Source organism: Aedes albopictus, chromosome 3 (assembly GCF_035046485.1).
Source record: "Aedes albopictus strain Foshan chromosome 3, AalbF5, whole genome shotgun sequence".
NCBI lineage: Eukaryota > Metazoa > Arthropoda > Insecta > Diptera > Culicidae > Aedes > Aedes albopictus.
This window is the reverse complement of record NC_085138.1, coordinates 429,723,196-429,743,619: the sequence shown is the minus strand read 5'-3', so window position 1 is coordinate 429,743,619 and position 20,424 is coordinate 429,723,196. Positions and strand designations below refer to the sequence as shown.

At 38.1% G+C, this 20,424-nt stretch overlaps 1 long non-coding RNA gene across 2 annotated transcripts; it reads right to left on the bottom strand.

The window, feature by feature from the left end:
* Window positions 1-13,041: 13,041 nt before the first annotated feature.
* On the bottom strand, window positions 13,042-13,677 carry LOC134292075 (uncharacterized). Of its 2 annotated transcripts, none has more exons than XR_009999443.1 (3): window positions 13,504-13,677; window positions 13,326-13,448; window positions 13,042-13,264 (listed from the first exon to the last, which is right to left on the bottom strand). It is a non-coding gene; the product is annotated as an uncharacterized LOC134292075 (long non-coding RNA). The 2 variants fall into 2 exon arrangements; XR_009999442.1 differs by having other exon boundaries at window positions 13,508-13,676.
* Window positions 13,678-20,424: the final 6,747 nt, after the last annotated feature.

Sequence of the window (20,424 nt, the reverse complement as noted above, 5' to 3'; positions counted from 1 at the left end):
CACTGATTTATTTTTGTTTGTCTTTTTCCACCGAGGTGGCGGCGACAAAAGTGACAGCTGTGTTGCCGAAATTCGGCAATGGATAATAAAATTGCTGAATTTTCAGTAATCTCGTTTACTGATTTCAGTAAAATCTATGTTTGCTGATAAACTCGGCAAAAAATGCTGTCACTTTTTCGAGTTTTCGAATCATTTGCTGATATCTCAGTAAAATATTTTAGACAATCTCGGCAAACATGTTCTGTTTGCTGAAATGTCAGCAAAATGTTGGTTTGCCGATTGAAGTCAGCATATTTTTCTGCCGAGCTCGAGGTTTGATTTTAAGTGTGTAAGCCAATTTCGATTAGTCCAAACATTGTTCTAAATAATGCAATTTATGATTTGTTTTCAAAAATCTTCAAGGCTGTGCTCATTTTTTACTTATACAACTTCAAACCTGACTTCAAATATATTTTATTGGACTAAAATGTGATTAATTATTAATCTTTTCATTGGCATGAGCTAGATCTCGCGAGAGAGGCTCATATTTGGGATTTGAGTGTGATTATACAAACACTGTTTGAAACAGCTAGAAGTCAATAGTCACGTTTGTAGAATCGATGAACTTAACTCAAGAGAGTTTCTTGACACATTAAACAGCCATAGAAACTTGGCAGAGGAAAGTTGCAAAAGACTGTGTAAGCAAATCTATGTTCCAAGTTATTTAAAAATACCCTAGTCCTTGTACCCTAGTCCTTGTAGATTCGATCACCTGAATATGGAAGTGATTTGGAGATCCTTCCCAAGCAGCACCTGCAACATCATCCAAAATGTGGCTTTCTATGTTTTGGTCTGCATGAGTTGCACTGGAAGCACACGAAATTTCCATCTTATCAATTGAGTAGCATTTAAACTCCGAATTTCATAAAGTTTCGGTTTTGTTTCATAGAAATCACCAAATACCTCGTGTTTGACATCCATTCGTAGAGGCGGAGCTTACATATTCCTTCCAAGAGATAAAACAGTCAGCTTGCATTAAATGTGCTACGTTACAGTCATGCAACATCTAACTCCGCTTTGTTTGTTCAAATTATGTTCCAAACATGTTGCGGAAAACTTGCGCTTCTTTTCATTTTGACAGTTCTCTAACTTGTCACATAGAAGGTGCAATTAAGTAACAGTACCTTTAATAAATGTGTTTAGCAGCAATTTTCTCACAGAGCGTTTGGTGTAGTATGTAAAGTGAGTACTTAATACTCCTGGTGTCCATGGTTCGAGTCTGACAATTTTGTTTTTTGCATTTTTGTCATTCCCTCTCATTCAAGTTGCATAACGATTCAGAATCTACGCGTTTTGGGTTTCAAAGAAGAAGCAATTGCATTTTATCGTGTACAATACGGACAGTGAATAAATTGCACTAAGGTTGCTGTTACTGGCTTTGAAACAAGTCGTGTTGCTCGGGTTAAGCATTGATTGGACTTACAACTAGAAAGAACATGGTTGCATGAGGATGTATGAATATGAATCGTATACTTGATGCTTCAAGAGATCGCTGCTAGTCACTTTTGTAAATCCGATAACTAATGATCGGTTGATGGAGGTTCAAGTGTGGATATTGAAGTTTTAAATTTAATCAGAATTATGTTATCTACGTATTTTGACAAAGCAATGATTTTTTTTTTAATGTTTGTATGACAGTGAATTCCATCAAGTTTTATTAAGCAATGGTTACGATACCGATTGATTCGTTTAAGCAATTTCAATTTGCGTTCCAATTTGGTTCGTTGGCGGGAAACCAATTCTGTTTGTGAAACAAAAAATATTCCTGCAACTTCAAAGAGCAGTGAGTTGGCATACCAGAAGCATTTAATTTGCTCGCTATCGAGCCGTTCAATCAGGTCGGCAAAAAGCGGCCAGATTTCAATCGACATTCATCAGCGATACTTTGTGTGCGTAGCCACCTGGCCATTTTCAGAGTGGTCCGTGAAAACAGATGACATCAACCCGCGGAATACCGGTAGAACAGCTTAAAGCGTAGGTTCCAAAATTACTACTCTGTGCACATGCAGTACCAATGAAGCAATATGTGCGGCTATCGTCAGTCTCTGTGAGCGCTTCGATCTCGATTCGCTAAAATACCATGCCATGTGACACCAATAAACGCAATTTGTTCGGTCGCTCAGCTGACTGTGAAAGGGACACATGGAATCGGGGAAAACGAATCTAACGATTGTCGTTGAAAAAAAAAAACTACTCTCACATGAACTGGGAAAAAGTTCAACTGAATAGAATTATCTTGAGACTAGTGCTGTCCAAAAGAAAGAAAAATGAAAGTTGGACTTTCTAGGGTGGTCCATCAATTTAAAAACGTTCCAAACTAGAACATCTTAAGTAACGTTAGACTTTCGAAGAATAACGACTTTCCAAAGGTGTGCAATTAAGTTTATTATGGGTATCGATTGATAGTCAGGCAAAGATCACTCGGATTTACTTTATATAAAATAAAACCAATATACATAGTTGCAGTGAAGAGATTATTTTCCAAAGATCTTGATCAAGAAAACACCTAACGCGTCTCAATTCCGATAATATTTCAGCCCAGTGGAAAAGCATTCAATGTCATAGAGTATTTGGGGCCTCAAAAATTCACGTCAAAGCTTCTAGGAGTCCTAAGCAATGAATTTACAGGGCAAGACCACCCTATGCCTCTACTCACCCAAACATTGAAGCCCCCAGCCAAAAACGGCAGCAGCAGTCGAGATCGGGAGCGAATTGATTTTTTTCGACTATCACCAGCAGATACCATCAACTGCCAAAGCCTGCACAAACTGCTATACTATAGTCTGATGCACAGCAGCACACCCGAAGCGAGCCAGCACCGGGCCATCAATTTTAATTTCATTCTGGCGGTATACAAACAAGAAATAAGCTTTTCCTCCTATCCACGAGTCCGTCCTCCCTCTGGTGCTGGCGGTGGCCCGAGTACGACCCCTGGTTTGCCTGGTCCCCATCACCAAATGGACGTGGGAACAGACGGACAGACCAAGCTGCATTTGGGAACCTGCTGTTGCTCGGTGTGATGTGGCTGACAGCTTTCCTATGAAAATAGAAAATTTCCCTTTAAATTGACAGTTGCTTTGTGCTGGCTGCATTAGTTGATGGCTTGGTTGGATGGCAAACTGACCACTGTCACTTCTGGATCTGTTGATGTTGTGAGTTGGATTTAAGCGAGCTTTTGGGATAACTATCTTGATCTTGTCTGTATGCAGAAGGTACTAAGTTTAATCGCTGACTCGTCCTTTTCCTTCTATTTTATAGCTTTTTATCTACGCCCGTCCTCTTTCCTACATATACAACTCATTCATACATCGGGGCCCGTAGCGTAATGGGCAGCACATTCACTAGGGGCAGTTCATAAACCACGTAGACCTAATTCTGGCCCTCTCAGACCCCCCCCCCCTCCCCCTAGTAGACTATTGCCCATACAAAAATTTTAAAATTTGTATGGAACGTAGAGTTTGGCCATCCTCCCACTCCCCCCAAAAAGTCCACGCGATTTATAAACGGTCCCTAAAAGTCCCATTAGACATAGCACGTATTTGGCCGAACAAGCCGAACAAATAACCAACACAACGTGAATCATAGCAACCTTGGACGAATGTCGGACTTCAATGGGAAATATTTGTCATGATGACAAACAGTCTAATGGCCCCTTAAGTGGATGGTCATGTGTTTGATCCCCTGCCCCAGCAGTTGCAGTTTTTCGTTCAGTCGCATTGGATATCGCGCGAATGGAAAATCCTAATGGACCTTCAATCGGAGTGAAACAAAAACGACAGTCTTACATCAATATCCTCACTTGACAACTAATTTACACGTTTAACGGGAAAGTCACATCGCATAAGATGCAGCAAAAGTACCTTATGCGCACAAAAGTGGAGGCAATATACGTACATTGGCGAAACAATAATACCACTGTACGACTTGAAGTGCTATCTTGTACGATTTACGATGTATACTATTGCTGCATTACAGCATCTTATGTGGCTCAATAATATTTGAAAAAAAAACTATTCTTGTCACCTCATTGTCAAACTTAAAAGCTTTGGATTGATGAGTTTTCACTACCACTTCCTGTCTATTTGGGCAAATACCACAGCTCACACATTTTTTTGTATAAACAAAAAAATATGCAGCGGAGGATTAAAAATCCAGAAAAATGACCACGTGGTTTATGCACAGCCCCTTGTTGATAATCATAGCCACGAAAAACAAGAAGGTATCTTTGTGGTCTGTCCATGAACAACCTAAAGGGTGTGGGGTAGACCGGCCCACATTTGTATGGCGAGAAACAAAGGTTGGAAAAATTCACGGGGCACCCTCTACAATCGTGCCTTTAGATGAGAAGAACAATCTGTGAAAGATTCAGCTCAATCGGTTTAAAACTGAGCTGGTGCAAATGAGTTGAAGGTTGGTATGGGATGTTCAGACCAAATATATGGGAAATTGGATGACCTACAGTCTCTCATTTAGCACGCTGGTTCAGCAAGTTCGATTTGGCTCAGAATTTAAAAAATGGTAGTTGATACCCTAAGGAACAACATTGTAGAAGACCAAATCAGGATAAAACTTAATTTAGTTGCGGTTTCAGCTAACGAAAGCACGATGAGGACATCTTACCTCGTTCACTCTCGGTTGCTACATGCAGCACGTGTTTGTCGGTCGAAACTTGTGCGCTATATCATAGGCAGCTATGTAATTCTTCATTAGTCCTGTTCAACGACGTAGGTTGAACTTGCTCGAAGTTGCTGCATCCTACTCTTACCCATTTGTCAACAAACAGGAATAAGCGGGATGGAGCAAGTTCGAGCAAGTTCAACCTATGTCGTTGAACAGGACTATTGTTTCGATATCCGCCCATGTGCGTGAGCAATTGAAATGAAGGACAACATAGCCACCTATGAGGTAGAGCGCAAGTTTCGAGCTCCAACCACGTGCCGCATATAACAACCGAGAGGGGAAGATGTCCTTTTCCTGCTTTCGTTAGCTGAAACCGCATCTAAATTAAGTTTTATCATGATTTGGTCTTCTACATAGTTGTTCCTTAAACCTCTTCAAACCAGCGTGCTGAATGAGAGACTGGAGGTCATCCAATTTCCCACATATTTAGACTGAAGATCCCATACAAACCTTCAACTCATTTGCGCCAGCTCAGTTTTAAACCGATTGAGCTGAAATTTTCACAGATTGCACTTCTCATCCGATTCTAGAGGGTGCCCCGTAGACTTTTTCGACATTTTTGTATTTGGGCCAGTCTAGTGTGGGGGGAGTTAGGTTAAATTTTATGAACAAAAGTCAACGTAGTTTATAGACAGTGCCTAATGTCCATACTCAAAAGCATTGGCTTGATCCCCAGCACTCGCTCTCTGAAACTAGTAAAAATGTTGCACCGATCCCCTTTTACATTTACAAATTAAGCTAAAAACCAGGTTAATCTGTACTGGGACCAGGCCACTGTGGAATAGAAGGTAATGAGAAAGCTGATACACTTGCCAGAGAAGGCTCTGAAGTTCAATTCATAGGACCAGAACCATTATGTGGTGTATCCAAATGTGAAATACAAATGGAAGTAAAGCGATGAGAGGATCAAATGATAAAATCAAACTGGATTGCTACGAAAACATCAAGACAATCCAAACTGTTCATAACTCTGAATGATAAAACTACAGAAAAACTATTAAAAATTAATAAAAAATCTCTGAGCATAGCTATTTGGCATCTCACGGGGCACTGCCGGACACGATATCATTTGAAAAATATTAATCAATGTCAAACTGATGTCTTTTGATTCTGTAACTATGCAATTGAGACCTCTCACCATCTGTTATGTGACTGTCCAGCACTATTTGTGCGCAGAAGACAATATTTCACCAAGGGTATTCTAAATCACGGTGTGTTTATAGAGCAACTTTAAAACAAAAAAAATAAGTAAGTCTGAAATTTTGCCCAATGATACTCTGGGCCATTCCCTTCAATTTGCTGGGTCGGTGGAAATCATCCATCGGGGGGTCTAGATCAAAAAAATTTTCGAAGGTTTTTTATGCAAAAACTGTTAAAAGCGCATATTGTAAATTTTTGCATCTCCTACAAATAGTCACAACTTTTTTTTCTTTGAAGATAGAACCATAAAAATTTCAGGCGTTTCGAAGTAGTATGCGTAGATGACTGTGTGAAAATTTTATTGAAATATGTTGAATGGTTTTCAAATAATACCAAAACTTTCAAACGCATTCTAAAATACTAAGCTAAGTAGCAAAAGTCCAACAAAATATCTATATATTTTTTATATAATAATACAAGAAAAATATTTAATTCTAAGCACCTTGAGTCATTATGATGGCAGTACTGTGAAAACTTGTTTTTCGAATGATGAATAGATACATAGTCAAATACATGAAAGGAAAACACACACACTGCCATTATGTAGCTTTTCACTAAAGTATTAATTATTTATTTCAAGAACGTGGTTTTGCGTATACATGTTTTTTTTTCATTTTTTTAATGAATCAGATCTTATCTAAATCTCAAATTGCAAGCGAAAGGCTTTAGACGAGCGCGGCCCAATAATTTGGATTAAAAAAAATGTTTGTTATTTTTTCGAAACATATAGTTTTATGTAGAAAATATTCTACTAGTAAACAACGCCATAACAATGATCAATCACTCTTCCTCATGCTTGGAAGTTTTAAATTACACAGAAAATATTTTTTAAACATCATATACAAATCGATAAGAATATTTAAGTCATTGTTATCAAATTGTTTTTCCTGGGCTTTATGCTGAACAGCCAATTTTCATGCTTAATGTAGAAACATTTTCAATAAGTACTCCGTTCTTTCAACTATTTTTTCCGTACTTATTTTCAGTTATTTGTTAATAAATGGTGGCATAAGCAATAAGCAACATATTGCTATTAAAGTCAAAGACAAACTTAAGTTTAGGTCTAACAGCTATGTCAAATATCGTGGAATAATCCGGAAACTATGTTTAGTATCGTGAAGTTGCCCTTGATCGAATATTACCCAACTGAATTCTGTTTTGAATTCAGTTCTCTTTATTGTGTTCTTCAATCAAGAGAGTGTTTTAATGTAGACTCATACCCACAACTTCAATGTTATTATGAGGTCTTTAACAGAGTTAACTTATTGTTTGACTAAGGGGGATTTTTTTTTATTATCGAACACTTTGGGCCGAAGGGTCTCCGATTTCAATGAAAATTTCACCAGAGCTAGAGGTCGTGGATATATGACCATATATGGAATTCAAAAAAATCATAGTCGACTATTTTTCCGGGAATCACTAGATAAAATTTCACGATTTTTCAAAATTTTGTAAAACATCCCAAACTTCAAAAAATCATATCTCAAAAACTATGCATCGTAGAACAAACTTTTTTTAGTGAAAACGACGCCAAATTACCTCAGCAATCCGATAAAAATACACTAAGAAAAAAGTTTCCCAGAAAATTTTTCACCATAGAGAAAAAACGTCTAGAAATGCTGATAAAAGTACCGTCTGTATCATAAATTATTTTGAACAAAATTTTTCCTAGCGCAAAAATTAATGTTCTTCATTTCGTTCTTTGACGCCAAAATGGAATCTCTTACCGTTTTAGAGATATAGCCAAAAAACCAACGGCCAGTCGCTATATTTTCATAGGAAGCCATCTACAACAGCGGCCGTTCACCTGTTGCAACATGTTTGCTTTACAACGAGCAAATGACATACGCTAATTGTAACGTAACTTTGACACTAACGTGCATCGGAGTGCACTGACAGCACATATATAGCACTTGAGTGCCTTTTGAATGCATTAAATAGTCATGTTTTGCAATGATCGGGTTTCTAACTAAAATGTGTTTCAAATAACAAGTTAACAACGAGCTAATGCCACCGGTGAGCGTAAAATTACTTATAGCACTCATGCCCTATATGTTCTCCATTTCAATTTAAGAAAACAATGAAAACAAAGAAAACTATTAACGGAGAATGGTTACTACTCAGCAAAATATTTGAAATTATACCTAACGAAAAAAAAAATTGCACACGAATTTCTATCTTATTTAACTTAATTTTACATTAAACAATTTATTGTATGGAATGTTGAACGCAAGCTTCATACTGAGAGCAAGCTGTGAATTTATAAACTGATGAAAAAATGCGTGCGATACGACGAGGTCCTTTTGTTACAGGTTAAATGATATAACATTTTTAACTGTGTAAGTAACAAAAATGCATAGTTGTGTTGTATTTTATGATTATAATTCTTTTGCTTCGTTCAGAAATAACGAAAGCATTCTAGAAATTTTCAAAAGATATAGATAGTTAAGGATTCAATATTTACCCATGAAGCTTCGTAAATGCACAGGCTGTGAATGAAAATGAGGACGTTAGAGGATTTCTTGAAATTAAACATTTACTTGACATCTTAGAGCATTAAACAATTTTAGACAATATTTTAATCATTCGAACCGTGCACCGATTTATTGGTTGATTCGAATATATTATGGGTAGTAGTATGGGTTTGTCATGCTCGTTTTCAAAACTGATGAAGTCTTTTTGACAACAAATTGTTAGTTAGAAAAAAGTGATGAATTGATTGATCTTACATTTCAGTGTTTTTTCTATTAATCAATGTCAAAACTTACTTTAACGGTAATAATCGATCCTCCAGTGTACCGTCTGTCTCAACTGTTGTCAACTCAGTAGCTCTATACAGAGCTCGGTATTAATCTTTGCTAACCATTGCTGAATATTATTATCGTCACTGTTGGAATTGTGTCGCTTCTTAGAACAGGAAAAGCTTGGTTTGAAGCAACAATGTTTTATTAGCGCGTTAAGAAGTTGTAGGCATGGTAAACTTTAATTTGTTGCCCGTACTAATTAGTACATGTTTATTTTATTATCTGTATCAACGAGATTTTAAGCCATAGGCTAGTTCATCTCGGGACCCACACTTTACGGGAGTGGGATTCGATCCCAGGTCCTCGGCGTGACAGTAACGAGCTGTAACCATCACACCAGATCCGCTCTAGGGAGTACATGTTTGTTCCTCTCATCCATGGTATATAACGGAACTTAAAGTTCCGTTAAGTTTTAAATTAGTGTTTTTTCTAAAGCACATTATACAAACACATTATGCACAGACCATGCTATTTATTAAATATTGAGTGGAAAATGTCTCTTTATGGTGTATAGAAGAATCCACATACCAATGATCATTTAAGCAACAAAAACTCTATAAAAACAAAATAAAGCTTTACATGTGTAAAAAGACCTTATAGTTACCTGATATCCATTCATCTTTAACGGCATATGATTGCTTTGATTGAAAAAAAATACGTTGAAATATGCGTTTGCTCGTTGTAAACTTGTTATTTGCAACGCTTTCTAGTTACAAATCCATTAATTTCAAAATTTGATAAGTTGTTGCATTTAAAAGGCACTAAAATGTCATATATTTGCTGTCAGTGCACTCCGATTCACGTTAGTGTCAAAATTACGTTACAATTAGCGTAGGGAACCGCGCTACTTGGGCGGTGGCTTCTATATTCGTCTGTTTTCCACTATAACTCAGTCAAATTTGAACCAATTGACACAACTTTTGGAATGTGGTGAGATAGGTATAGTATTTACCCGTGTACAACATTTCAAGTCAATTGGATCTAAATTGACTGAGTTATAGTGGAAAACAGACGAATATAGAAGCCACCGCCCAAGGGGCGCGATACCCTATGTCATTTGCTCGCCGCGAAGCAAATATGTTGCAACAAGTGAACGGCCGCTTTTGTTGATGGCTTCCTATGAGAATATAGCGACTGGCCGTTGGTTTTTTGGCTATATCTCTAAAACGGTAAAAGATTCCATTTTGGCGTCAAAGAACGAAATGAAGAACATTAATTTTTGCGCTAGGAAAAATTTTGTTCAAAATAATCTATGATACAGACGGTACTTTTATCAGCATTTTTAGACGTTTTTTCTCTATGGTGAAAGTTTTTCCGAGAAACTTTTTTCTCAATGTATTTTTATCGGATTGCTGAGGTAATTTGGCGTCGTTTTCACTAAAAAAAGTTTGTTCTACGATGCATAGTTTTTGAGATATGATTTTTTGAAGTTTGGGGTATTTTGAAAAAATTGGGAAAATTGGGAAATTTCATCTAGCGTTTTTCGGGAAAATAGTCCACTATGATTTTTTTGAATTCCAAATTTGATCATATATCCACGACCTGTAGCTCTGGTGAAATTTTCATTGAAATCGGAGACCCTTCGGTCCAAACCTGTTCGGTAATAAAAAAAAAATCCCCTAAGGTGAAATACTATTTAATTTTAAGCTTGTAAACATTAGTTTCAAAATAATTTAGCTTCTGTACTTTTTCCTCAAAACAGAGATGTTTCCCAATCCTCGAGTGCTTTTCTTGGCTTACCAATAAACATTTATATATTTTTTCGGGGAAGGCCGACATGCTCAGCAATCATAATAAATGAGTTTATTTTAGGATTCGTAATACAGGCATACTTGTACTTGTGAACATGTATACGCAAAACCACGTTCTTGAAATAAATAATTCCTTTCATGTATTTGACTATGTATCTGTTCATCATTTGAAAAACAAGTTTTCACAGTACTGCCATCATAATGACTCAAGGTGCTTAGAATTAAATATTTTTCTTGTATTATTATATATAAAAAAATATAGATATTTCGTTGGACTTTTGCTACTAAGCTTTAGAATGCGTTTGAAAGTTTTGGTATTATTTGAAAACCATTCAACATATTTCAATAAAATTTTCACACAGTCATCTACGCATACTACTTCGAAACGCCAGAAATTTTTATGGTTCTATCTTCAAAGACAAACAAGTTGTGACTATTTGTAGGAGATGCAAAAATTTACAATATGCGGTTTTAACAGTTTTTGCATAAAAAACCTTCAAAAAAAATTTTTGTTCTAGACCCCCCGATGGATGATTTCCACCGACCCAGCAAATTGAAGGAAATGGCCCAAAGTATCATTGGGCAAAATTTCAGACTTACTTATTTTTTTATTATAAAGTTGTTCTACACAACACACCGTGAAATCCTTCTGAAATTTGGTTGAAAAATCCCGATTTGATGGTTGATTTTCCTCAAAATCATCCCAGATTGGGGTACTTTGCATAATCAGCAAACGACGTCAACCCTCAATGGTGACTCGTCGTCCTGAACAAATGCGAAACTAAACAGGGGTATACCACAATAGATCAAAGTAATGGTCGCAGTGGTTCAAATCCCAACAAAAAAAATAAGCTATGACTTTCAAAAGCATACATGGAAGCAGTGAAACTCAAAAGCTGTCATGGACAGTTTGTCGTGGTTTCGGGTTATTTATCAGCAACCTGGTACGGGGTGGCAAAAGCAGCACAGAGACGAACCCATCGCAGTAAAAAACGACAGCACGTAAATGCTGAAGCGCAGGAAAGTATGGACAGGAACAATATGTGAAGTACTAGATTTGTAGTAATGAGCTGAATTTTAGTATGGTGAGAAGGTCAATAGGAAGCAATCAGTGAAGTACTAGATTGAAAGTAGTGAGCTGGATTTTTGTATGGTGAGATGATCAGTTCTCCGTTTCTGCAATGAAATGGTGCAAAAAGTGTGGGTATTATGATTCCTTGCCTAAATTGATGCTGTTTGAGCAAAACTTTGGGCAACAGTATTGTTGTTTTCTCCATTTCTTGCAACATAAACAACATAGTTATCCAAAGTTTTGCTAAAACAGCATCAAATTAGGCAAGGAATCATAATACCCACACTTTTTGCACCATTTCATTGCAGAAACGGAGAATTGACCTTCTCACCATACAAAAATTCAGCTCATTACTACAAATCTAGTACTACACCGAACGTGCCCCATTATGACGCTTCATACACTAGGTGCCCTTCTGAATTTTGCCGAAATAGGGAAAAAAACCCCTCCCTTGGCGCCACTTCTGTGCACGGGCCTGACATAAAAGGAGAAACCTCTGAGTTTGAGCAAAAAATATTGAGATTTAGAGGTCGCCTCAAAGTCCAAATTAAGTCGTCGCACTAAGGCTCAAACCGGGTACCACTTCTAGTACTACATTTGGTCCCCGGTACCCAAGTTTGACGTTTGGCTGACTACCTCATTTTTCACTAACTTTGTGACGCAGTAGCTCACGATGATGTAGTAGCTTATAACAGCAAACCAATTTTCAATATGTCATGATTATCTTGCAGAAAAGTGTTTCGCTTTTGGTATCTGAGCATTATTTGTCATCTCCAAGTTATCAGGCTTCTAAGTCTATGACTACCGTAATAATGGAAGAAATAGAATGAAATTCTCCAGTTTGTTTAGATTTCCTGGCGGCCGCCTCCCATCAACGGGTGTTTTGGCGTTAGTCGAAACTGAAGCTGGCCGACTTCCGGTGGAGTCGGAGAAACGCTTAAGGACAGACTTGTTAGAATCCCGAAATGGCCGCCACAATGGCCGACTTTGGTACCTACTCACGATTTCGATGGCACAAATCTCTTCGTAAGCAAAACCAGCGCACCTGATCTTCTTATTTTAAGCTTATTACGAGTGAGCAAGAACAGAATAATGAAATGCACTGTTGTATGAAGCTTGATTCTCGAGATTTGTGTGTTTGAAGTTCTGATGCACTGTTGAAGCGAGATTTCAAGACGTTTGTCCTTAAGTCCGAAGCTCCTGGTTCAACACTGAATTTAATATATCGAATTCATGTGTTGTCGTCATTATCCTTTATTTTCTACACCACTTGACTCCCTCGTACTCCAACATACAGAGGCATTCTGAGAGAGCGGATGATATTCAGCGGGTATTCTGGAGAAGAACCTTGTTACTGTCTGGTATCTGTGAGGAGAATTTTGGCAGGTATTCATGATTTTTTTCGTCATGAGTTTTAGGAGATCCTTGGTAGTTAGAAAATTTAGTTTCAGGATAATTTCAGGGAGTATTTTTTTTTAGATAATTGATGCACAAATTCAAAAGAAAAATCGATATTTACTGAGAGATTTTAATTGCTTGTAGTACATGACACAAGATTGCTTCATGCGCTCAATTTTACACGTATTTTTTCGTATGCCGTGGAACTTTCGCGTCATACAGATCCTTGTGCAAATCTGAGGAAACTTTCGGAAGGGTTTGCAAGCAGGTTTGCAACAGCACGCATAGAGGGCATTTTTTCAAGGTCAGTTACGTGAACCCTAAAATAGAAAGAACATTGGTTAAATGTTAAGGGTTCGTGCACCATACAAACCGCTTCACCTAGGCGCGCTCAGCCGCAGCAACGCCGCACCTGGTAGGGAATCGCCCGCTGAAATCCTGTCAGGTCATTGCACATCTTTGAGACTCCTTCGTCCACTCAGCAAGGTCAAAAGTTTCATTTTCCTAAAATAAAACAATTTTAAAAAAGTTTAAACAAAATGATTTCTTAATACGTTACCTACCAGAGTTTGATTTTTTCGTGTTTATATTTGAATAAACATTAGTTCGTTGCTCATAGCAACATGAGCAGAGTAGAGTGCAAGGTAACATTATGCGAAGGTATTATAGTTTTTTGAGCTAGTACTTCATGAACCCTGAAATTTTAAACCAATGTATGGGAGTTGAACGACTTTATTTGGACTTTGGTCGCCTCATATTTGAATTTTCACGTAAATAAAACGTGTTTCCACTTCAAGTGTCATAACTTTTTCAATTTTCAGCCGATTTTCAATCTTTTTTATGTATATCTTATAAGTTGAGTTTCAAATAAGCTTGTGGAACATAAAGATTTTCCAAAGTCACGCAAAATATGAGTTATTTGATAGGTATTGATACAATACCTCAACGAGTTATTGGATTGGTGTTGGATTGGAGGATTGCTTGAGGTATTATTCAATTATGGAAATATCGCTATTTGTATGGAAAAATCGCCGATTATTATTAAGTTTTTGCCATACCTTATGTAATTATTCACGCGTTATGCACATAATACACACCAGTTATTATTTTAGGTATTTTACCTCTTATGCAGGGCTACTGAATACCTCATTCAGGTTGTGGGTATTCGGTTTTCCATACATGAGTTAGTTATTCTTCAGCTATTTTCTCCTGCTCGGCATGCCAACTAGGAGGTAGGAATCGGAGTTATATAGCAACAGGCTGAAGGTCCTTCTAAGTCGTCTGAATCGCGGTTGCCAGCCCTTGCCGTGCCAGAAATAAAGTCTTATTTAAAATGGCTTTGAACAGCTTTGGCACAACACCTTATAGAAACAATTTTATTTGAACTCTAATACAATCATTAGGACCCACCTAACTCTATTCGGAAACAAATAGTAAACTCCTACCAAATAGAATACTTAACTCATTTAGTCATTTATCTTAAATGAGTGCTAAACGGCTAAAACTCCACACTGACTACGCTGTTAAAACTAAACTCCCATAAGCAAAGCAATTTTCCTTGTTATCCTTTCAACACAGGGCAGCAGTCAGCAAAAAACATTACAATCTCTTCCCCTTCACCTCCTGACCCATCGTGTAAAAGCTGCAGCAAAAGTAAACGTTGAAAAATAATACTTAATTGTTGTATGATACACACATCCTCCACACCCCTCTCATCGCCGGCTCACCCCGACTGGACTAGAAATCCTCTACATAGAGATAAGCGGAAGTTACATATGTCGATTCGGCAACGCTGTTCATTTTGTTTACATCAGCTGCCAACACTTGCTGCAAAGCTAGATGTTCAAACTTTGTGCGTGACTTCGTAGTGGTTCAAGTAGTTTTGTTTACATTTTCTAATTATGGTAGAATTTTTTTGTTCAAAATTTTGAAAAAAATAGCGGAGCAATCGATGAAATCTGAAATTTATTGCAAAGTGTTAAGCTAAACATATCGGCAGAACTGAAGCAAGAAGCAGCAATGAAAGTTTTTTCGAGAAGTGCAGCAACAAAAGTTTCCTCATAAGCTTGAGCTTTTGAAAGCAGAATTAATTAAATTCTATCTTTTTACTAAACTTACATATACCGTCAATTTCTCGATATTAAAAATAAATAATTTTAATTTATTTAGTTCGGATTGCAATACCGTTCAATCGACGCCTTCTTACGAACGATCAGCCTGTTCATTTGGCTCACACTTTGACAGTTCTTTCTGCACGATTGGCTTACAATGGCCGCCTCCGCAGATCTCTATAATGTAGGATTACTAGACTGGACCTTCCAAATGAGCAAACTGAAGCGACGGGGCACATGACAGCAACTACATACAGTGCTCAGAGCTCTAAATCCAATTTGCTAAGAGGATAGCAAAATATTAACTGAAAAGCGGAAAAGGGGAAAAAACTTCCAGAACTGCAGGCTGACCATCATTTAGCGAAAAAATGGGAATATCGCATCTCTTTGCCCTTTCCTTTGTCCTCCCTCTTCCTGCACCAAACCAGGCTCTGGGTCGGAATGCGGCGATGATCCGGGACAACGCAAACAGGAAAAACTATAGAGCATGCATGTAAACATTCCGTTTAAAATCCGACCACTCAACCGATGGTTATCGTCGGTTGTGGAACGATATCACCGGTTGCCATCGGTTCCGAGCCCTGCTCAGTAGATTTGCGGAAGTTCACTTTCGGTTGGGATGAATGCAATTTCACACCCATCCCCATAAGCTTGGTCGGTTTAACATGCATGCATGCTCGCATGGGATACCTCTCGCTCTCTACGTGGCATGCTATCTATGCTCGGCGGTTCTTGCACCCCATCCAGTCGGACACCTCTCTAGCCCCGGCGCTTGACTTCTGGGTTCTGGTTGGTGTTTGTCGGAAACCGTCCAGAACCCGGGATCCCTAATGTCGTAAAATTTTATTATTATTAAAATGTATTAAATTGGCAAACAAAAGTAACTGCAAATGCAAGAAGGCGGAAGTGCACATTTACGCTAAATGTGACGAGGGGCGGAATAATTCAAAATATCCGCTGAAACAGATGATTGGCCGGGGAGTTGTGCTTTCGGATGGGACGACGTAACCGGAAACGATGGCCTCTAAAGGAAGCAGCTGCTTGGCGTTGTTTTTGGGCGAATGATATTCGGAATCATTATTGCTTCCATGTTAAGCCAAGGACCCATTAGCCACAGCTGTGAAGGAGTTGGTATTCTGCATAACCATGCCAAGGATGACGGGTTCGATTCCCGGTCAGTCCATGAACTTCTCATAAAGGAAATTACCTTGATTTCTAAAGGCATAGAGTATTTTCGTGTCTGCCACACGATATACACATGCAAAAAGGCCGTTGGTAGATGAACCTGTCAGATATAAACTTTGGAAGTTATCATGGACCACTAAGCGTGGAGAAGCAAGCTTTGTCCCAGTTGGGCATTGGCGTAGCTAGGGGGGGTTCCAGGGGTGCCGGCACCCCCTAGAACAAATTTGGCACCCCCTAGAATCTTTTCTTGACAGACACATAAAATTTAAAACTTAACACAATAATTCTAATATTTATTAATGGCACATTTCAACAAAACTTAAGCACACTCAGAATTACTTAAACACTTGTTGTACGTTTTGGCGTTTAGTATATTCAGGCCAAACATTTCTATAGGTCGTGCATATGAGAGGCTCTATTCAAGTCACCTCTCTTTCGGTTATAACGTGCTCATATTTATAAAATTTGATTTACTTCTTGCATCGGAAGGTAGATTAAACAATCCTTTGCCGATCTTTACATCACAAATTGTCAAAATGTTCACAGTGACATCGTAATAATTTAAAGAGAACCGGAACAAAGAGAGCCTCTCTTTTGCAGATTGGACCTTTAGATATGTTTGTCGCCTATTGGTCAGAATCAACAGACTCTCTATGGATTTCTCCAGAAATACCTCTATCTATTTATACAGTGATTTCTCTGTCTAGGTTTTCTTATGGATTCCTACCGGTTTTTCTTTCAATAAACTTCCCTTAGGATTCTCCAGGCAGTCCTGATGGGGTTGTACAGAGGGTTCAAAATTTCATTCAATTCGGTTCACTGGTTTCCGAGATATAAAAGCTCAAAAATGAGTTGGCTTAAAAATAGTGTTTTACCGGAACGGTTCTAATTAACTTTGTTAGTTAACTTTGCGGAAGATTGATCAATTGAGCCCAAATTTGTACCAATGATGCTGCACATTAGTATGGTACACGCTTGTATGGAAAAAATAAATCCTCGCTCCAGTCGACTTTTTAGATCCCATTTAGGTACCATATGAACTGTACAAAATTTCAACGCAATCGGTGAAACTATAATTTAGCGCAAGCGGTTCAAAGTTTTCATAGGATTTACTATGGGAAAAGTTACACTTTCAGATAAAAAATCCCAGAGGTCGTCCCTTGTCTCCTTAATTTAAATCGATCAATGATTCTTGTAGAAAAATCAATTATGAAACTTTCCTTCGAAGACCGCAAAACAATTGGATGCTTGTGGAAAAAGTTATTGATTTATTACCGATTAGTGATCCAACGAACGGCTTTTTATTTTATTTTATCAGCAGCACTGCTGCTGCCGTTGTTGCATGGGGTGGCGGGAGGCATCACCACCCCCAGAAACAGCAGCAGCCAAGGCAGCAGCTACAGTGCTGCTAATAAAACAAAACAAAAAGCCGTTCATTGGATCACTAATTGGTAATAAATCAATAACTTTTTCCACAAGCATCCAATTGTTTTGCGGTCTTCGAAGGAAAGTTTCATAATTGATTTTTCTACAAGAATCATTGATCGATTTAAATTAAGGAGACAAGGGACGACCTCTGGGATTTTTTATCTGAAAGTGTAACTTTTCCCATAGTAAATCCTATGAAAACTTTGAACCGCTTGCGCTAAATTATAGTTTCACCGATTGCGCTGAAATTTTGCACACTTCATATGGGACCTAAATGGGATCTAAAAAGTCGACTGGAGCGATGATTTGATATTTGTCCCATACTACTGCACATATAATAGGTTGACAAACAGTAAAAATTAAAATGAGATTTTTCGATGCACTCTATGAAAAATTATAGCATGTTGAACTTTATTGTGAGAGAAAAAAAAGTTGCCTATCCCAAACATTTTGGCCACCCCCTGTACATACTAGAAATTTCTACAGAGATTGGTCCAGCATTTTCTCCTAGGATTTCTTAGGAAATTCTCGGAATTCTTCTAGGGATTCCTCTAAAAAATTCTATTGGGGTTCCTTCGGGAATTTCTTGCGGGATTATTCAAGACAATCTTCCAGGGATCCTTTCAGAAGTTTCTCCGGTGATTCTTTCAGGAATTCCTTCAGAGACTTTAATTAGATATTCTTCCAGAAATTTCTCATAGAATTCCTCCAGGAGCTTATATTGGCCTTCCTCCGGGAATTGTGGCTAGGATTCCTCAAGCAACTCCTGCTGCGATTCTTGCAGCAATTTCTATTAGAACTCCTCCAAAAAATCTCAATATGGTACCTTCAGGTATTCTACTAGGGAAGTTCCAGAAATTCTTCCGGAAAATCTCCCTTGGATTTTTCTAAAAATAACTTCGGTGGTTCTTCCAGAGATTTCTCCAAGGATTTATCCAGGGCTTCCTCCAGAGTTTCTTCCAGAAATTCCACAGAAAATTTCTCCAAGAACTTCTATTGCCCTTCCTCCATGAATTCCAGCTGGAATTTTTCAAGCAATCCCCATTTGAACTCCTTCAGAAATACTTCTAGGGAATTCTCCTGGCATACTTACTTGCTGCAATACTTTCGGAAAATCCTTCTGAGATTTCCAGGCATCCTCCAGGCATTTTTAGGGGAACTACTTTTAGGATACCCCCGGTATTCCTGATTCTAAGAATTCCTCCAGATATTCCAGCTGGGATTCCTCAAGCTATTCCTGCAGTTATTCCAGCTATTATTCCTCCAGAAATTCTAACTGTGGAACTTTAGAAATTATTCTAAGGATTCTTCTAGAGCTTTCTCCTGGATTTTTTGTCGGGATCTTTCCAGGCAAACTTCCTGGAATTCTTGCAGAAATTTCTTTGATTGTTCTACCACGGATTTCTCCATGCACTCATCCAGGAATTCCTTCAGAGATTTTACCCAAAGATTCCTCCAGAAATTCCTGCATAAACTCCTTTTGGCCTTCCTTCAAGAATGCCTCAAACAAGTTTTCCTGCGTTTTTTCCTGCAATTCCTCCATAAATTCTTACTAGAATATGTCCAGAAATTCTTCTAGTGATTCCTATACAAATTTATCCTAGCTTTGTGGCTGAAATTCTTCCGGAAAATCTTCCTGAGATTCCTTCAGAAATTCCTTCTGCGATTCAATCAGGGCCTTCGTTATAAATTCTTTCAAAATACCTTTACCAGTTCTTACAGGGACTTCTCTAGGTATTCCAAGGATTTTTTCTTTGGATTCTCCCAGGCATTTCCTGTGTAGTTTCCTTCTAGGATTTATGCTGAGATTTCTACAATGATACATCCCAGAATCCTGCAAATAATACCTCTTGAGATTTTTCCTGTGATTTCTTCAGAAGCTCTCCAGTGATTCCTCCAGGAATTTTTAACCAAGGATTCTCTCATAAGCTTCTAATGCTCTTCCTCCAGGAATTTCAGCTGGATTTCTCAAGATATTCCTGCTGTGGTTCTTCCAGCATTTCCTCCTAGCACTCCTCCTGAAATACTTACTGAAATACCTCACGGAACTCTTCTGGGGATTCTTCTAAGAATTTCTCCAGGGATTCCTCCAAAAACTTGCTGGGATTATTCAAGGCAATCTTCATAGGAGCATTGCCTTCAGTGTTTCTTCCTGGAAATCTTAAAGGATGTTTTTTCCTGGGATATCTCCAAATATTTATCATTGGATTCCTCCAGGAACCCCTCTTGACTTTCATCCAGGAACTCCTCCTAGGATTCCATAAGCGATTCCTGCTGCCTCTAATGTGTCAGCAATGCCTCCTAGGTCTCCTCCAGAAATTCTTATTGTTATACCTGCAGGAATCCCTTTAGGGATTTCTTCTGGTATTCTTGCTGGGATTCTTCTAGGAAATTTTCCTTGGATACTTTCAGAAATGCATTTGATTCTTCCAGGGATTTTTCTTAAGACTCATCCAGGAGATCCTCTAGAGCTTTTATTCATGGATTGCTCTAGAAATTAATCATGATAATACTCCAGGAACTCCTCTTGGTCTTCTTCAAGGAATTCCAGCTGAAGTGGAATTTCTTCAGCTAAATCTCTAGAGGATTTCCTAAAAGAATTTCGGGAATAGTTGGAATTTCCAGAGAAATTCCAGGAGGTATTACTAGAAAAATCACTAGTAAAATCGTTTAGGGATGTACGGGAAAAACTTATAATTAATTAGAAGGCACAAATTATAGCTAATTGACAAATTAAGAGATGGGTGAGATTCGAA